This window comes from Bison bison, unplaced genomic scaffold (assembly GCF_000754665.1).
Source record: "Bison bison bison isolate TAMUID 2011002044 unplaced genomic scaffold, Bison_UMD1.0 scf7180017864474, whole genome shotgun sequence".
In the NCBI taxonomy this organism is placed as follows: domain Eukaryota; kingdom Metazoa; phylum Chordata; class Mammalia; order Artiodactyla; family Bovidae; genus Bison; species Bison bison.
Window position 1 is genome coordinate 6,473,955 of NW_011495035.1, and position 20,568 is coordinate 6,494,522.

At 40.3% G+C, this 20,568-nt stretch overlaps 1 protein-coding gene across 11 annotated transcripts in view; it reads left to right on the top strand.

Moving 5' to 3' along the window:
* CHL1 (cell adhesion molecule L1-like) overlaps positions 1-20,568 on the top strand; it is a 356,522-nt gene that overhangs the window by 124,596 nt on the left and 211,358 nt on the right. For 4 of the 11 annotated variants that reach the window (XM_010862008.1, XM_010862020.1, XM_010862019.1 and 1 more), the window contains exon 1: positions 5,427-5,569. The exons of 1 other annotated variant lie outside the window; for it this stretch is intronic. The gene's annotated coding sequence lies outside the window, so the exon portion shown is untranslated. 6 more of the 11 variants (XM_010862013.1, XM_010862017.1, XM_010862012.1 and 3 more) reach the window with 5 other exon arrangements.

Below are 20,568 nucleotides of genomic sequence, written 5' to 3' on the forward strand. Positions count from 1 at the left end.
AGAGGCCACTTGTCGAGCTGTATTTGGAACCTGGGGGTTTTTCCGGACGATGCACGGGCGAATCACTGCCCCTTCGTGTTGGCTTCATTCACAGGGTGGAGTTCGGAGAGGTGTCCGGGCATCGGGTTCTTATCAAGAGGGGACCGGGTAATTGGGGTGCTTCCCAATGTGGAAGCACCCACGAGGCCACGTCTGGAATGGCGTCGGTCTTTTAATTTCATGGCTGCAGTCACCATCTGCAGTGATTTTGGAGCCCAGAAAAATAAATTCAGCCACTGTTTCCCCATCTATTTGCCATGAAGTGATGGGACTGGATGCCATGATCTTAGTTTTCTGAATGTTGAGCTTTAAGCCAACTTTTTCACTCTCCTCTTTCATTTTCATCAAGAGGCTCTTTAGTTCTTCTTCACTTTCTGCCATAAGGGTGGTGTCATCTGCATATCTGAGGTTACTTATCCCAAGATAATAATCTTACTTTGGCATTTATAGTGAAAAAAATGATTCTGATCACAAGAAACAGGAAACCAATGCAAATTATTTTGTGGAAAATTTTTTTCCATTTACCTAGCTACAAATTGAGATTTATTCCAGTTTTAGCTTTTAATAAACAGTGAACTTTGAGCTTATTTGAAGATCAAGGTCTTCAAATAAGAATACCAAGTATCTGTCTCTCTCCTTTTCTTTCCCACATGGTGCTTTCATTCTCAGGCATGCTCTAAGTGTTGATAAGAAGCAGCCTCACTTACATCAGACCTGCTGAGCAATCATCACTTTTTATCCCAGTTGTTGAGAGTAAGTCCAAGATATGTCTCTGACTGACTCCTTTTGAATCTGCCTGTCATTGCTCTGAGCAGAGGGATGGAAAATGTTGGTTGGTCATGACTGTATAACCTGGACCAGAAGTAGAGAGGAAGCATTGGAATGAGCCTCCAATCAGCCAAATAAACATAGAGGGATTTGTTATTCCCTAGTACTGGTTGAGCCATATTAATGCAGATAAATGCAGGGAAATTTAAAAAAATAGCAGTATCCACTGTACCTCCATTCTTATTTTACTTTACTGCTCTGAAATTGCTCTGATGATTGAGGTAACAGTTGTATTACATAGGAGAAAGGCTAAATAAATATAATACAGAGACCTCAGAAGACATTGGCTCAAAGAAGAGATGATTTACAGAGTCATCAGGAGCTCAGGTTCCTAGATGCTCTTTTGTCATCTTCAATGTAAGACTTTAACCATTGCAGGTTAGCTAGAAGGAAAAAGAGCTAAAAGAATCTAGATTATTTTTAAGTCGATGACCTGGAAATTGCCAACTACATTTCTCTTCATGTCCCTTTAGTGAGAATCTAGTCTTCGGTTTACACTTTGTCATGAGGGAAACTGGGAAATACAGTCTTTTAGTAGGTGGCCATGTGCCCAGGAATTAAAAAAAAAAAAAAAACAAGAACAGATTTGAGGGGTGAGACAGGAGGATAGAGGGGAATAAACATCCTGCCATACATAATGTCTTATATTAAGAAGACCCACTAGTTCTCTCCTTTTTCTCTAACATGGTTACGTTATACAGACAGCAGTAAGACGTATTGGCCCAAACCAACAGGACAGAATAGATGAAAAAGATAAACTAAGTCCTTTACTTCAGCTGAACTATGTTTTCTGTAATGATCAGTCCTTATTCTTGTGCATCACTCACTGTCTCACTATTTAGCATACATTTTGTTTGCTGTAGCAAAATTGGAATAAATTATCTTCCAGAATGGCAGTGGCTCGTCACGTTCTAAAATGATACAAGATTAAAAACGAGGAGATTTAAAAAAATATTTTCTAGGCCACTAACTAGTTGTACCACCTGGAGAAAATTTCTGAACCTTACCTACGTCAAGTATAAAAAGAAGCTGTAGGAGAATATGTTAGCTGAGGTCCTTACCAGATTGAAAAGATTTTATACTTTGTTTGGAGTACAGATTCAGATGAAATTCTCATCTTCCCCAAATATCAGGCTTTTCCCCCAATAAATGTGAATAAAACTTGGTTGCCTAGGACTTTGGAACAAATCACCAATATGAAAGTAAGCCAGCCATAATTGACAGTTAGGTGTTTCTAATTGGAGGACAGGAAATCTTTCTGATCTCCACAAGAAATCAACAAATGCCTTGAAGCCTGAAATTTGACAAGATATAAGCAATGTTTTAGCTATATAAGTATAGTGTTATTAATGACCATAAAATTCCTTAGTCCTATTAAAATCCAGGGAAAGTATCTGGTTCCATGACCTCCTGAGGGTGAATCACACATATTAATGATCCACAGCGTGAAATTTAAGATTTTACCTTTTTATTTGTTCCAGAATTATTGCCCTTTGATTTTTAATACATGTCCTTTTGTTCTCACATTAAAGGACAAGTTAAAGGAGTATCAACTCTGTCATTTTAACTCCTCAGAGTTAATGTGGTCCTCTTTTGCTTTATTAATATCTAAGCTGAAGGTGGCTGCTTTGTACTTCCAAGGTTGCCTTTGAAGGTTTATCCCTCAGTGGAAAGATCCTGCTTTCCTTTATTACAGCAGTTGGCTGGAAAACCTCTGTCGATCTGTGACTATTCTGAACTGCTAGACTGAAATGCCGTTTCCAAAACTATAGCTCTTCTGCTAAACAATTTTTCTAGGAATGATGCCATATCACTAGCTACTAGCCTTTGCCAAGAGCCAATATTCCTTCAATGGCCCTACTCTGGGAATGATACCAAATGATGGTTCAGGCCGAGGGTAGGTAGTAAATCAGCAGTAAAAGCTGAAAAATACCCCAGCTTTTAATATCCTTTCTCTTTTTTTTCCAGATGACCAGCATATCTCTCTCACCTTCTGCTTCTATTCATGAAAGAACTCCTTTTCTCCCTTGCATTTGTGATTTGATAGCTGAAATTTTATTTTCCACGATCTTCCTCAATTGTGAGCAAGAAATTCACACCTTTCAAGGCTAAGGCAATCACATTTTCATGTGACATAAGTATCCAGTCTTTCTCCAGAACCCACATGCAAAGGTGTGACGGCTGATAGATAAGGATTGTTTGTAGAGTGAGAAATGTGCTGAATAGAGTGTCAGACCGGAGAATGGGAGCCAAGAGAGGATTTCAGAGCAGCAGCAGAAGGTATCTTCAGCAAACATCCATTCAGGCTGAAGGCTGCCTTCTGGTGTCAGGTTCCAGTCTTTCTAGAAGCAGAGGCAATAGATCTGTAAGTTTCTTGGGATGGGAAAACCTGAATTGGTTGCCTGTCCTTGACGATGTATTAAAAATATGAAATTATCCTTGGAGGTAATAACTATGAAGTGTTTCTTGGATGTGGAAGTTTAAGTCACTGCCTCCATTTTGAATTCCTTAAAAAACAAACAAACAAACTTCCTTTAGTTGGATAAAATACTTTCTTTCTCTCAAATTCTATTTTCCTTTCTTGGTTAATCATTTGTCTGTCTTCCTTCCTCCCTCCTTTCCTTCCTTTTCCCTAGCCTACCTTTTCCCTCTGTCCCTTGCTTCTTTCTTAAAATGTACTTGCCTGGGGTAAAGTTTTTTGTGTACATGAGGACTTAATGTTTGTCCTTAAGCCACAGGTTTACTCTTGGGCTATTTCCTGATCTACATGCAGAATCATGTTTTTTCCCCTTTCAAGAAAAACTCGTGTTTAAGAACTGACTTATCATCTTCTTGATTCCGGTATCATGCCTTGCTATTCTCTTATATATCTTTGGGTAGTTAATTTAAAAACAAGTAACTAGCCTTGCCTGTTGAATTTTCCACTGTACCCTGGCTCCTAGAACAATGACTGATAATTAGTAGGTGCTGAACAAACATTTGTTTTTTAAAATAGGGATCCAAATGTCAAGCAAACATACCATAAAGCAAAGAAGAGCAAAAGGTTTCAGTACACTGTTGGTTTGGCCAGGATGGAGTTCTGAGTCTTCTGCTCAGCAGATGCTTACAAGAAGGTGATATACTCAGGAGATCAACTTAGCTTTGTGTCTTCTTGACCTCTGAAATGTTTTCTTACAAATATAGTACTTTCCCTTTTGGAATTTTATTCAATATTCTATCTTTGTTTCTACTTTAGAAAACATGCCATGTGAATAATGATGCCTCAGGCAAAGAAATTACTCCAGCAGTTCAGTTTAAACTCAGGATATATCCTGCCCTCACTTGCATTTGCAATTTGCCACACAGTCAGTAAGAGCCATGCCCACACATGAACTGACAGAATTGGGGCTCCAAGGTTAGCAATTATTAAAATTTAAAAGTCCATTTGTTCATTTTCAAAATATTTTATTCAGTTGCTTCTGAAGCAGAATCCTGAGTTGCCTTCCCGGTGCTGCTCACTATAGCGGCATCCAACTCTGAGGGGGGCTCACATCTCTAAATGCCCTCATTGTTCAATGGACAAAACCAGACTGTAAGGTCAATCTCACTGCCTTAGTAGAGTAAAACTTAGAACTCAATGATTCTCTAACCATCAAAGAGAACTTAAATTCAACAAAATTTTTTAAAAAGTGGAACTGTGTGAAATTTTTGGAAAATATGATTATGGTGAGGGAAAAAATGAAACGGGTATAAAAATCACTTTATACTGCAAAGATTGTAACTTTCCCAGATTAATTTTGGAATCTTCAAATAAAAATTGCATTTTTGGGGGGAATTGCTAAGGCAACAGAAGTGGCCTTTTGTAGTGGAAATAAGCACCCAAGACTTTTTTCTATTTTATAATTGATTAATTCATTAGTGAATTAATACAGAATAAGTAGGAAAAAATGTTAGGGAACAATATGATAAAATTATTGATCATAAGTCAATAGGACGATTAAAAAATGATAATAGAAGAAGGTGCATACATTCAAATACCAATAATTTGCCAGTTTGCGGAAGTAGCATCATTTGTGAATTAAATAGCAAGCCTCATCACGCCTCTAAATGAGTAATGAGAGCAAAAAGGAAAACAAACAAACAAAAAAATTAAATAGGTCCATGGCACCACACCCCTCCAACATGCAGCTCTGGGAGAAAACCAGACTGGCGACCTGTGTCTGGAATACGTACGGAGTGGAGCTATCAGGAGGCAGACGGACTTTAAAATTTCTCTTTTGTAGATAAAAGGGGCAACGATCCTACCTCTTTTAACCATAGACGTAGAAAATGGCGAACAAAGTTTGGGCTCCGTCCCTTGCTTTTCACCGTGAAATAAAAGTCTTAAGCCTGTAACTCTCGCTGTCCCAAGGGATCGAGGAAAGGGAGGGGGAATAAGCGGCGTGGGTGTGGGGTGGGTGGGCAGAACCACCGCAGAGAGGAGCTGCGCGAGCCTCCCTCTGCGGGGAGGGTGTGGATCCGAGAGCAAGCCAGAACAGGTCCGCGTCCTCGCGGCCACTGCCGGCGGTGGGAGGGGCGCGGCGGCCTCTCCGCGGGCAGACCCGCGTGCAGATCGGCTGGGAGCTGCCGGCGAGAAACTCCCGTGCATCCGCCGGAGCTGCTGGACTTCCACGCCCTTCTCCCGCTCCAAGCCAGCTTGAAGGAGCGGTTTCCTCGAAGGAAGGTACAGAAAGGATCTGGTACTGGGGGCGACTCAGGTGTGCCGGGGGTAGGGGGTGGGGGCAGTGGTTAATGTGCTTATGTCTTGTTAGCCCCGGGGAGTTCCCCAACTCTGAGCGAGACCGAAGGAGGATAATGGGTTTGCTCCAGCGGGGAGGGAGTCAACCCATGGTGGGTCGGTGATGGTGCGTAGTCAGGGCTCCGTCATTGCACAAAGTAGGGTGGTCCGAGGTTCCCTCAGCCTTCGGCCAGTTAGAGACACCCCCTTTCCCAGCCCCGCCCCCTGGTGGCTGAGGCTGGATTCAGGAGGTTCTGGTCGGTCGGACGGAGTAAAGCGGCTCCTCGAATCCTCCAGCTCCCACTTTCTCCTCCTGGTCATGGGTAGGTAGGTTGACTCTGTCTTTTCTCCAGCCTCCCTTACCTGCATCTCTTGCTTCTCTCTGGAGGGGATTCCAGACCCTCCTGGAGATTCCAGCCTCACCCGGGTGGGGGCTGCTAAGTCCAGCTGGGTTTGAAGGTTAGTCCTGGCATGACTCCTTCCTGCCCCCTACCATCTCTTGGGTCGTAGGGCTCAGTTCTCTTTCGCCAACACAGCCGCCCCACTGTCTTAATCCCACTCTCAGGGGATGATTACACATGCCATTGAGGTTTGATACGGGCCGTCAGCTTGAAAAGGGAGATTTTGGACACCTGGGTTGGTGGGGCGGGGGTGGGGGACGAGAAAATCGGGAAGGTTAGGGGCTCCACCTCCCCAGACCACCGAGGGGATGAGGGGGCAGGTCGGGGGCGTGGTTGCCATGGCTCCCTGGTAGCGGAGCTGGGGGAGCTAGAGATGCCAGTCACGGATGGTCCCTTCTTCCTCTTTGTGCCTCTCTCCCTCCCTTCTTTTTTTGAGTGAGAGTGTGCGTGGGGGTTGGGGGGAGCAGGGAGAAAGTGATTAATCTGGAAAGCAAGGACTGGAGCCGGGAGGCTGGGGAACGCCAGCCAGCCCCTTCATTCCCACTCCTCTTGCTCACTGCGAGCCTCACTTTCTCATCCGGGAGCAGGACTGAGGAATTCCTGCCAAAAGCCAGGGGCTGAAGAAGCCGCCACCGCGAGGGCTCAGGTACCCACACCCCGAGTCGCATCCTGGGGCGAGCGCGGGGTTGGGTGGTCAGGCTGTCAGCCGAAGGGCGGGCGGCGAAGGGGTAGGAGGTGAGCTACTGAAGGCAGGTGTGTAGTGACACAGCAGGGCGACAAGGCGCGGAGGAAGACTCAGGTTCAGCCAAACGCGAGTGGCGCCGGAGTTAGCTCCGCCGGGGTGGGTGGGGGGCTCCCAAAGAGCCCCCAGAGCTGGCAAGTGGTGCCAGGGCATGCGCGTGCGCGATGGCGCGCTCACGGAACGCCCCAGGTTGGGGGCACGTATGCGCGTGCGCGCGGAGGTGGGCAACTGGTGAGCCACCTGGGCTCGTGCAAGGCAGTCTCTCGCCGCGCTTACGTGGGTTCATAGGTCTGAGATGTGTGGTTTTGGACGAGTCGTTTACCCCATGCCTCAGTTTCCCCTTTTAAATAATAGGGATAGTATCAATACCTTCCTTTTCTGGTTTTTGAGCAAGTGGAGTAAGATAATTCCAGTAAACAGTTTAGCTCAGCGTCTGCTGTGTAATCAACACTAAAGTTATGGTTGCTGACCCCGTTTCTGTTACTATAAATTAATCCTGAATTTAAGTAGATAGGGCGTCTTCTCTTTTCTCTGCGTTTTTACTGAAGGCAAAATACTGATTTCTAATTTTGGAGACCGTCGATTGACATTAGTATTACTGTCCAGTTCATCTTCTACAAAGCTTTGATTTCCAGAAGATTGGAAGACATAAATTAACCAACCGGGTTGGAGAAAGAAGCTTAGAAAGCTATTTAGGGAAACTTTTAGTAATAAGAGAACAAAAGATTGTTGACTTTACTGCTTTTTGTGTAAAAATGTTTCCTCTCTCATCTGCTAATGTTGCAGTTGGCTTTGTCTTAATTTCATTATTTTTAGGATGGATCACCCTGTGACTTTCAAAATTTAACTTGGTTAATGGAGATTTCTATTTTATGGCCTTAAAAGTACTGCTGTGGATGTCCCTCCAGTAATGGCAGAGCACATAGTGTATAACCATTTCTCACAAACTCTTGAATATTGTCAGTGAATAAATGGAAACAAATAGTTATTTCTGGGCAAGTAAGAATACTGGCTAGGACAGTTCATTAAAATCTCTTTCCAGGCATGTTTCTACTCTTCACTGCAGAAGTTTGGGACTGTGATGATTAATGTATGTTTTCCAGATTGTTCTCTGTTGCACCTTATGGGTCCTTTCCTTTAAAGAAAAGGCTATGGATGTTTATTACTGCTCTTGGTTGTACAGGTGCTCCAACATATCCAGTAATGAGCAAGTTATATATCCCCTTTACCTAATTACAGGTCTGCTAGAATTTGATATTGCACATAATATATTTATTACCTTAAAGTGAATTCATGTCATTAAATGAACTAGTATTAAATTCATTTAAAAATTACTTGCTTTTTAGAATATTGACATATTTTGATGGCTCTGAAGCAAGTGAAACCAGACAGATGTCACCATCATAAAGCTCCTTATGACATTGACAAAATAGACCTCACCTAGGAAAATATTTGCTGGATTGGAGCTTGGTTTTTATAATTAGCTTCTGAAATCTTTGAAGACTGAAGGTTGTTTGACCCAAATTTGCTTTTCAAAATATTTTAGACAGACTCATTTTTTATGGGGAAATCTAAGTAAAAGTAATGATTTAAGGCAGATTTGAGATTCTACCAATTTTTATCTCATAAAAGAAAATTAAGTAATAGAGGGTGGCTAATGGCATCAGATTTGAAGAAATGAATGTCAGGAAGCCCTGTATCAGTTCATATAGTAGAGTATTGCTTCAAGTTTGACTTTTGCAAGACAACCAATGCCCCCTTCTTCACAGTGAATATGTCATCTTTAAAGGGTACCTTGAGGAATTACTGTGACAGCTTGCCTGAAATTCATGTGATCATTTACATATTCTTTCCCAGGAGCATTGGCATTAAATGTTCCATTTATTGGAAATTATTTTGCCCTTTGATTTATGACAGCCAGCAGTGCCATAGAGTCTAATACGTTTTAGAAACAAAATTTAGCTTTTTACTATTTATATTTTCCCTAAAAAAAAATCTAAAATCTAAAAAGTCAATCTTAGATTTTGCACATGGAAAGCTGAAGTTAGGCTGAAGACAAAGGGTAACAGTAAAAAACCATGACAAATCCAGATTTGGGGAGCTAATTGACATGCTAAGGTATAATCTAGAGAAACAATGTATCTCTATACCAAGGCTATTTTCAGTGATGTACTGTATTATTTGATTCAATCAGTGTTCCTTGTTATTTTTTCAAAACGAGACCAAGAATACTATATTTTCAATTATGAACATTTTGATTACAGCTTCATTCTAACTAACTAATTCAGTCTGAAGAGAATGCAATTATTATGGTGATTTACATACAATATGCTAAGTTAACACAGCTAATGAGTGAAAGCATAATATTCTTTCTATTCATTCCTGGAAAAATATTGTGCTAAGCATTCTTTCAAAGAAAAGATTACATTATTCTCCAGCATTTATGTCTACCTACAGGTAAATTTTGGCACTGAGCCATTTTCTCTGCTTTTAAAATGAAATCTCTCACATTTTGGTGATCCTGTGCCTCTCCCACTTTTGGGGAGGAGATGGGGTAGGGAATGGAAACAATTCTCAGTTTAATTAGCTGTGGTGATTTCTCTTTTCTCTGCATCTTTATTGGGGGAAAGATTCTGTATTTTCTAATTTTGGAGGCTGGTTAACACCTTAAACATTACTAATTACTGCAGTTTATTTTATGTGCATTGCAATAATGTAGTTGGTTAATTATAGCTTTCTCATTAGCACCATGTAGAGAATAATGAATTAACACATCCCTTTGATCAAAAGAACATCTAAGTTTATCTTCTGAGAATAAAAGTGTTATTGTGTTACTGAAAGTCACTATAATTTTCCCAAGAAACAAATTGGTTGGAATTCTCTAGCACTGGGATAAGAAGCTTGATGAATGAGGGAGTAGAGCAGCGGTTGCTTGGCAACCTAACATTATTCTGCAATTTCTCCTGGTATATTTATCCAGTAAACTAGAAAATTCTGTTTTGTTAACGAATGTTTTTAGTCAGTGCACAAATAGACCATAACTAATTGAGATTTTATGTATTGTGGATAAAAAAATGGTCTTGCTTACATTCCCATTGTGTTTAGATAATACAAGTACAAAGAGAAAGAATATTCTGTTTTCAGTTATTAAAATTTTTCTAAAAATTTTTACTTAATTTTCACATGAGTTTATTACTACCAAAAATTGCAACTTGTTTACCTCTTTGGAAATCACATTAAGAGAGTGTGTGTGTGTGTGTGTGTGTGTGTGTGTGTGTACATGTGTGTTACAGTTGGGTTTGTGTACAATTTTTCAGTAAGAATCAGAAATAAAATTTTGAACTGTGGTGAATTCTTCAAAAGTTGTGGTTTGCTGGTTGAGATGATAATTTGGTAAATTTAGAGAGGCATAAACATTCAATCCAAGTGATACCAGGAGGTGATAATAATAAATGTGCTGAATGGCTAATATATAAATGCAGTCTGTTCTTTGACCAGGTGTTTTTTTTGCCTGGTGGTCTTATTACATTCTCTCTTCGGATGTCTGAGTACATCTCATTTCCTCTGTAGTTGTGAAGTAGAAGCTTAGTAAAGCCAGGCATTGCCCATTTTCCAATCCACCTCTCCCTCATTCCAGGGACGATAATGTACTATTTTCCTGTTTAACCTGTGAAGTTTAGTCTGCATCACAATTCCCGTATCAGATGGCAGAATCTTTTTGAGGCCACAGGCTTCATTTCACTTATCTTTTAAACACTACAGGTTCTGTCACAGTGGGAAGCAAACAGGGTGTGGTAGTTATTACATAAATATCATGACTGTAAGAGTCAGGCTGCCAGGGTTCCCAGTCCAGTTCTGTTAATTCCTCAATGCATGGTCCTGAGTAAGTCATTTTAACCTCCCTAAAACTGATTTCGTCTATGGAGATGTGGAGCACTATCCATACCCAAACCAGTCAGTCCTAAAGGAAATCAACTCTGAATATTCATTAAACTCCAATATTTTGGCCACATGATGTGAAGGGCCAACTCATTGGAAAGACTGTGATGCTGGGAAGGCAAAAAGAAAAGGGAGTGGCAGAGAATGAGATGGTAGATGGCATCACTGACTCAGTGGACATGAAACTAAACAAACTCAGGAGATAGTGGAGGACAGAGGAGCCTGGCATGCTGCAGTTCATGAGGTTGCACAGATTTGGACACGGCTTAGTGACTGAGTGTTATATGCAGCAATCTAGGTAGCCAACTTACTAGAATGCATTAAGCACTCAATAAATTCTGGCTTCTTATTATAATAATTTTTATTCCATTCTCAGTGTGTGAATGGATAAAAGATAGACACGAGTGTGTCTATGTATATGAATAAGTGTGAACTTATTGGTGGCTCAGCTGATTGGGAAGATGCCCTGGAAGAGGGCATGGCAACCCACTCTAGTATTCTTGCCTGGAGAATCCCCATGGACAGAGGAGCCTGGCGGGCAAAGAAACAGACACAACTGCGCTATCAGCACAGCATGGCACAGCACATTATGTTACTGTTAAAATCTTGGAACTTTGTTTATTACATCAATTAGATGTACATATGCAGATAGTGATTGTTTCACGTTTGAAAAATCCTGGATAGTAGTCTTCAGGCTTGACTGAAATGAGAATCATCTAGAGAACTTTTTAAAAATTGCCAAGCCAGATAAATTCAGTAAGAATTCTTGGAAGTGGTGACCAGGCATGTGGATTTTTGAAAAACTCCGGTGAAATAGTAATGCCAGAGTTGAGAACCACCACCTTAGATTTGGAGACGTCTTCTATAACATTGTGCTGGCCTGCGGCGTTGACTTACAGTTACCTTGGCGTCATGAAATGTGGTTGGAAAAGAAGAAAAGCTCTGACTAACCTCTGAGGTTTTTCTTAGTAATCCCTTTGGTTTATACAGCACTTTATTCTCTGAAGAGCTTAAATGTGCTTTTCATTTACTATGTATTATTTCATTTTTCAGCCGAATGTCCCTGTGAAGATGGTAGGGAAAAAGTCATTATCCTGATTTTGCAGATGAATGGAGAGAGCCATGCAGAAACTATGTGATTTGATTAGATTCATACATTTAGAACAATCCTAGATATCAAGATTCTTGTCACTTTTGGGTTCCAGATAGTTCTGTTTTTGCTATGAAATTTCAAATGAGGGAGAGAAAGTTATTGTTTTTAGATTAATTAATTGTGTAGGAAAGAGTTGTATAGATGATAATTTCTATGTTTCTTGATATAATTTTGCATTATAACGAAAAGCAGATTTTTTTTTTAAGAGGCACCATAGTCTATTTAAGATCCAGCCCTATGTCCCTTGGACTGAACCCAGCCTACATATGTGTTTTCTTTGGCCTAAGACATATTTAGAAAATACTTAAGTCAATATTTTAAAACCAGGGATTTCACATAAAATTCATATTTCTGACTCATCTTGAGAAACGTGATGATCTTGCAGTATTGGACTTGAATGCTCTGGTGGCAGAGTGCCATCCACAGGAACAGGGTAGCATGTTCTCTTGGCAGTGTTAAAGGACCCAGAGTTTTTTTAATCTCCTCTGGGTAAAAGTTGGCACTCTCTTGCTTTCACTTGATTTTTTTTCCCCTTGTATGTAAGTGGTACTCATATGGGACAATTGAAGGGAATTTAAAGAAGAAACCAACCACATCTTTTGGGGCAGAGTTGAGGGAAGCCAACAAGGAAAGGCTGCTGAGGCAACCCTGGGCTATTACTGCCCTTAGTCTAGAGGGAAGACAGGAGAAAGAAGTTACTGAAAGATGGGAGCCATAGCTCTGGGGAAGGTTGCAGACAGAACCTGTGGTTTTATAGAAACAGCCATTGTCAAGTCGCAGGACACCGGTCTCCTCCTACCCCAAGATCTCTTGCTTCTTCCTCCCAGTGGCTGTACCCACTGGGAGGTACCCACTACTGTACCCAGCAGTCAGAGGACGAAGGAGCCTGGTCCAAGTGATCTGCTGCAGTTGGTTACCTCTGCACAGAGCAGCCTGGAGGAAGGTGGAGAGTAAATATAAATCTGGAGAGCTACTGAGGAATATCCAGCACACCCTGAAGACTTCACAATTATAGAACTTGTATAAGGGGGAAGAAGAAAACCCAAACTGCCGAAAGCTGGACAAAAGGGAGAATCCTGAAATTTGCATTCGAGGCCATCATTTTCCCTTTCCCTTTGTTATTCCTTCCTCTGATCCTCCTTCATTGCCCCAGGTGGGCATGTTCATGGCCAGAAGTGGGTTTCAGTTGAAGCTTCAAACTTCAAAACAAACTTGCCCTTTCCCTTGAATTATCTCTGCCTTCCAAGAGAAAGCTGTAAAGCACAGTGAATAAGGCAAACAATGGATTCTAGCTTCTTTGGTAACAGGTTTGCATTTTTAGCAGAGGTTCCTCCCTAATAGAAGCTTTTGCTGTAAGTGGTGATTTTAACTCTAGGAATTATAGATGTGCCCAAGAAGTGGAGATACCCTCAGATAATACTCTGATAGCCTAAAGTCATTGTGACCTGGATATTTGGATCTCTGAAGGGCTCCCCCTCTGTGATGCAGTGTTATCAGGATAAAGAGGATGAGAAACTAAATCAGGGATATATTGGTAGCATCCTGATACGAGAAATTTGTATTTACCCTGGCTAAGGAACATAGTTTCCAAAGTAATAGAAAGTAAATTGGTGAGAAATTTTTGGAGATTTTTAATGATTTGTTGCTATTAGAGCTGACTGTGAATTTAGTTTGTTACTGTGTTGAAGAGCACTAAACAAAGTGATGTGACAGGATATCAGCTTACTATGGGATGTCTTACATATTGATGTGTTCAAAGAAAAATACATCTCCTGTGCAAAGGTTCAAGGGGAAGACAAGTATTGACCTTTTCTGAGACCCTTGACATTCAAAACTTGGAAGGAAAGTTATGACCAACCTAGATAGCATATTCAAAAGCAGAGATCTTACTTTGCCAACAAAGGTCCGTCTAGTCAGGCTATGGTTTTTCCAGTGGTCATGTATAGATGTGAGATTTGGACTGTGAAGAAAGCTGAGCGCTGAAGAATTGATGCTTTTGAACTGTGGTGTTGGCGAAGACTCTTGAGAGTCCCTTGGACTGCAAGGAGATCCAACCAGTCCATCCTAAAGGAGATCAGTCCTGGGTGTTCATTGGAAGGACTGATGCTGAGGCTGAAACTCCAGTACTTTGGCCACCTCATGCGAAGAGTTGACTCATTGGAAAAGACTCTGAGGCTGGGAGGGATTGGGGGCAGGAGGAGAAGGGGATGACAGAGGATGAGATGGCTGGATGGCATCACCGATTCCATGCACATGAGTTTGGGTGAACTCTGGGAGTTGGTGATGGACAGGGAGGCCTGGCGTGCTGTGATTCATGGGACGCAGAGTCTGACACGACTGAGCGACTGAACTGAACTGAACTGAACTGACATTCAACACAGCATTTACATTCATTTAGAAGATTACTGCTGAATATTTCTGTTTAAAAAAAATCATTGTTTGAGTACTTTAAGGTTTTTACAGAATTTTCCCATATCTAATTTGACTTTTTCAACAACAGGGCAGACAAAACGGAATAAGTTGTTAGCTTATTTTGTAGAGGAAAAATACTGAGCTAAGGTTGAATAGTGGGCTGGGCAGTGGTGAAGCCAGAAAGAAAGTGCAGATACCATCATATGTAACTCAGTTCATAATACACTCTACAGCGTTTAAATTTCCTTCTTTGAAAGAAAAGAGAAATATTGTATAACTGATTTGTTTTAAAAAAGCAAATTAAGAATTAACATATAAGCTGAGGGAATGCAATGAGTCTAGGGGAAATACTGAAAAATTCACCAGTTTTCTGTCCAAGGTTGAATATCAGTTCAGTTCAGTCAGTTCAGTCGCTCAGTCGTGTCCGACTCTTTGCAACCCCACGAATTGCAGCACGCCAGGCCTCCCTGTCCTTTTCCAATGAGTCAACTCTTCGCATGAGGTGGCCAAAGTACTGGAGTTTCAGCCTCAGCATCAGTCCTTCCAATGAACACCCAGGACTGATCTCCTTTAGAATGGTCTGGTTGGATCTCCTTGCAGCCCAAGGGACTCTCAAGAGTCTTCTCCAACACCACAGTTCAAGAGCATCAATTCTTTGGCTCTCAGCTTTCTTCACAGTCCAACTCTCACATCCATACATGAGAACTGGACATGAAACAACAGACTGGTTCCAAATAGGAAAAGGAGTACGTCAAGGCTGTATGTTGTCACCCTGCTTATTTAACTTCTATGCAGAGTACATCATGAGAAATGCTGGGCTGGAAGAAGCACAAGCTGGAATCAAGATTGCCAGGAGAAATATCAATAACCTCAGATATGCAGATGATACCATCCCTTATGCCAGAAAGTGAAGAGGAACTAAAAAGCCTCTTGAGGAGACTGAAAAAGTTGGCTTAAAGCTCAACATTCAGAAAACTAAGATCATGGCATCTGGTCCCATCACTTCATGGGAAATAGATGGGGAAGTGTCAGACATTTTTTTGGGCTCCAAAATCACTGCAGATGGTGATTGCAGCCATGAAATTAAAAGACGCTTACTCCTTGGAAAGAAAGTTATGACCAACCTAGATAGCATATTCAAAAGCAGAGACATTACTTTGCCAACAAAGGTCCATCTAGTCAAGGCTATGGTTTTTCCAGTGGTCATGTATGGATGTGAGAGTTGGACTGTGAAGGTTGAATATAACCCTGTGCAAATATAAGGAGATTCGACTTTTTTTATAGGTTCCTTAATTCCATTATACATTGACTGATTAAATGATTGATTTATTGAATGTGCTATGAGACAGTGACAGTGACTAATCATTAAAGGCTTTTATTGAGTAACTGCTTTGTGCTAGAGACAGAATTGAGGCTATGCCAGGCAAACAGTTAAATTACCTGTCCATTACTAAATGTTAATGATGTATTTTATAATCTCTGCATCAGTGTTTTGAGGAAAGTACTGTTATGCTAATATTCGTTTAATGCGGAGTGTCACAGACAATAGGTGTCCTTGTCCAAGGTCACACAGTATGACTTGGAAGTGGCCAAGCCAGTAGTATTCCAGCTCAAAAGTATCTAATCTCCAGCCTCAACCTCTTTTACTCTTGACACTGTGCTGCCTTTGAGTCCAGCAGACCCCTAAACACCCCATCTTAGTCAAGACTACTGTAACAAAGTACCACAGAACGGGAGGTTTATAAACAATAGAAATTTGTTTGTCACAGTTCTGGGGACTGGAAGCCTGACATCAGGATTCCAGCATAGTCTGGTTCTTATGAAAGCCTTCTTCTGATTTGCAGACTGCTGACTTCTCTTTATACCTTCCTGGTGAGAATGACAAAAAGAGTTCAAGAGTTCTCCAGTATTGCTTTTATAAGGCTACTGATCACATTCATGGGGCACCACTCTCATGATCCAATTCCCTTGCAAATGCTACACCTCCAAATAGCTTTTCATTGAGATTAGGGTTTCAACATATGAATTTGGAAGAGACACACATTCAGTTCATTACATACCCATTCTCTTCACTCTTGGACTTCATTCCCCACCTGGGCAATGTCCATAGTACCAGCACCCCGGGATTAGCAGGATTCTCTAACTATGGTCTTTGTCAAGGACCATCCAGATTTGCCTCTTCTATGTATTATTTTGTCATATGGAAAGTAGATATTTAAGGGCTCCTCCTTAAGTATTAAATGATATTGAATGCTAATCCTCGGAGTGGTGGCATTTAAAAAGAGGATTTAAAATTCTTGTTGCAAAGATTTGCTGTGAGACACTCCCATGTGGGTGAGACACTCCCGTGTGGGAGGTACATTGGCAAAGAAAGACATTTGTGTTTTCTGCAAAATCATGTCATAAAAGTGTCTGATGTCTGAGTCCTCCTGAACTCTGTCCTGGGCACCAATATATGTAAAAATCAACCTTCACCCTCACCAAACGTTTTGGTTGCCTTCATTACCATCTTTTATTTCTTGGTGGAAATGTTTCTGATACTCTGTAATCTCAATATGCATAGATTTCCCTCATATCCGGGTATTATATGTAACCAATTGCATTACACGCTTGGCATTTCCACAAAGGTGTATCTGCCACTCCAGATTAAGATAGACATAGTTGGCAACGGCAGATGCCATATCCCAGGCTGGCTGTTTTTGAAAATGACACCCATCATAATGGTGGCACTGTCTTTATTAGCAGCTGTCAATTAAGATAAGGCTTTGGAGGGAAAAATCAACCCTATTCTAGGCATGGTCAATATATGTGGGAATTTTGAGAGGTATTTGATTTTGGGGGTATGTAGTATTTAGAAAAATGTTAATTTTTTAATATGCAAAATATAAATAGCATTCTCGAACACTGACTCCAGAAGACTTTTTTATGTAATAGATAGTGGCAGAAATGTGTTTGCTTTCTGCTTAGTCTAGACAGTAGATCCCATTTCCTTGGACTATATGGAGTGAATTTGCTATAAGGCTTTTGTTTGATCCATGCCTGCTTCTTTAGAGTATAGCACTTGGCTCCTTAACAAATGCGTTTATTTTTGTATTATAAATTCAGAGAATTTGTAAACTTGTTGTCTACATTGCATCTAATGACACAGTGGGGAAATGATTTATTCAGTTAAAATACTTAAGGCATTGTACAATGGCAAAGAATTGAAAACATCGTCCTTGGTGACAAGTAAAGAAAGAAAACCAATAATAATTTTACCATCTACACACTACACCAGAAGGATTAATAGACTGTTTGGGTCGTTCATTATTGTTCACTAATTTAAGACATATAGTATATTCTGGAAAGGAGATCTGAGTGAATGGTTAAAAATAGAAAGCCAGAATAAAGGTGTTTAAATTTGACCTTGAACCTCTTTCACATTGTGATCTCCAGCAACTCTCAGTGGAGCTAAATTTCAAAGGGTCTCAAGAGACCTTTTTCCATGCATACAAGTTTCTGCATGTAATTGATTTGGGCTGAATAGATTCTGAACACAATTGATTTGCTTGAAATAGTGCTAAAGGACCAGGAATGAGCAATTCAGGTGTATCTCATGTGAATCAAGTTCAAATAAATTGGATTTGACCTTAATTACTATCCCCTCAAAAAAGGAATGACAGTCGTCAGAGTGAATACCATTCAATTGTATATAAAAATTGATATGAGTTGTTTGAATTGGAAATTGACCTCCATACACAAAACCTCCTTTTGAAAACTTGGTTTCTACCTTCTATTTTCCTGTCTCACCAGCTGTAAACTGAGGATAAAAACATTAACGCACCCTCCCAGTGGCAGTTAGAGGATTAATGAGCTAATGTTTGTAAAGTGCTTTGAAGATAAAAGTGCCAGCTATTATTATTACTAATAAACCATTTTTCTCCAGTGTAACTTTGGACAGCAGCCATTAAAAACCCATTACTGTATTTAACAGTAAAACAGTCTCCTACAGCCTAGTATTTACTGCCCCAATTGAGCATGCGTTCCACTTCCTTTGCCCCTCCAAATTCTGAACTGATGAGGAGGGACAGGAAGGTGTGTGTCATCATTTCCCAAGTTCATTTCAATAATGGGATTTAACAGACTGGATGCTTCTGGGGTAGACTCCTTTGATTTTCTCCTACAAAAATGAGAATGTGACCTTAATGGGAAGATAATTTGGCTGCACATTTGGTTCTGTGTCCTATGAAAGGAACGGAAGACCTATTCTTGATTTTTATTCAGCTGGATTTGCAATGCTTTTAGTATGTTTGAAGATTGCGTTCCAATTTGTTCTTGGTTATTTAAAACTAGTTCTATAAATGAAACAAGATTATGTGGATGGCTGTAAGTGTATACGTGCATGGGGTGGGCAGAAGGGTGTGCACTGTTCACAACTCGGTCTAAAACTGAGGTGGAAGGAAGACTGAAGTAATTATGCAGCTACTCCAAGTACATACATATTTAAAAGATAAAATTGGAGACCTTGAATTATACAGAGTAATTTATTATTCTGCAATTAATGTATGCTATTAAATCCTTTCAATCCCAATTTATTTTGACCTGTGTAGATGTCCTAAAATACTGAATGATACATTCAGTATTTAATGATATTAAACACTCATTTTATCCATACTGTTTTACTACTGTAAATAAGACTGAAAATGGAGATCAATGACTATAATGACAGGTATTCATTTGGAGTTTACTCATAGCTACTTCCAGTATTTAAATCCTAGGCTAGTATCTAAGAACTGAAAAAAAAAAAAAATCATAGCAACCTAAATCTTATCTCTGCAAAAATTCACCAACTGCAAACATTTTATTATGGAAATACCTGCCTCATTCAGTGACTGTTTACTTTTAATTTAGAACCATCTCAATAAGTTCAATTGTGTTATTTTAGTGGATGAGGAAGTGTAAATTGCAGGTTAGAACAGATGAAGGAAATGTTGCAGATTCATTCACAGACAAAAGAATTCACAGCTAACATCTCTTCAGCAGGGGAGAAGGATAGAAAGATTAGAAAACGACAACTCAGAGATCATGGGGATATGGCTGGTCCTGAGTCAGTAAGAAACCACAATACAGTTTAAGATAAAACAAAGAAACATTTTTATGTATCACCTATAGGAGTACAGATCGTTTATCTGAAAATCATCCAAAACCCTCTTAACTAGTGATACAGCTGCTTAAGAATGTTAAATACAAATACAAAACAGCGATGATAAAACCGCCAAACCTTTTACAAGATATCCTTCTAGAAGCAATGCACTGGTAACTATCCAAGGTACTGTTGTTTGCAGATGAGATTTCATATCACCCTCTGCAAGGGAATCATTTTTGTATACTATTACTATCACTTAGGGAAACTGTGATTTTTAAGTACCATCACCATTCCATTGACTTCTGAAATTCAGTTCATGTTATTTTCATCATTTCTTTTTTGAATTGTGTATGGGGAATTCACCATATGTTTAAGAACTCAGTAGATATGTGTTTTGCATATGAGATTATTGGGGAAATATACAAGCTGCTTATTGTTTGGAAGAAAAATACCTGGAGGCTTATGTGTAGCTAAGAAGGGCAATGATGAAAGGTGATCCAGAAATGTGATCATGTATTAATAGCAGTTTGTAAAATGTGAAGGGGCATTGTCCGATTTATCTACTGCTACATAGTAAACTAAGCCATAATTTAAACAAGTTAAAATTGCATTCTATGAAATCTCATTATTTTGTGAGTGATTTCTTCAGCTCTACCACGTGACAACTGAGGTCACATGGTGATTTTCAGATGGTGGCTAAGCTGGACAGGTGGCCCCAAGATGGCTTGGCTTGCATGTCTCCTGCTTTGGCCAGTTGCATTGAGCTCAGCTGGTCTCCTTTTCCTTTTCATGTAGTCACATGGCCTTTTCACCCGTCTCTCCAACAGGTTGTTGGACTTTACATGATGGCTCAGGGCTCCAAGAACTCAACTTAGAAAACTATCAGTTTTGTTAAAGTCCAGCCCTGTAGCAACGCTTCCACGGTATCCATTGGCCCAAGCTATCAAAGACCAACCCCTTTTCAAAGGGAGGACTCCTCTAACTACATTGCTGGAGGATTCTAGTAGACAGTTTAGGAAGAAAGTTTGTAAAAAGCCATGCTCATAACAGAATTATCAATCCAACTGTGACACTGTTTACTCCATACATGATTGATTTGAAAGTGGAAGAAAATGAGGAACGAACAAGTAGAACCATTCTCTGTCCCAAGTGGACACTCCTTTCTCTTCCCCA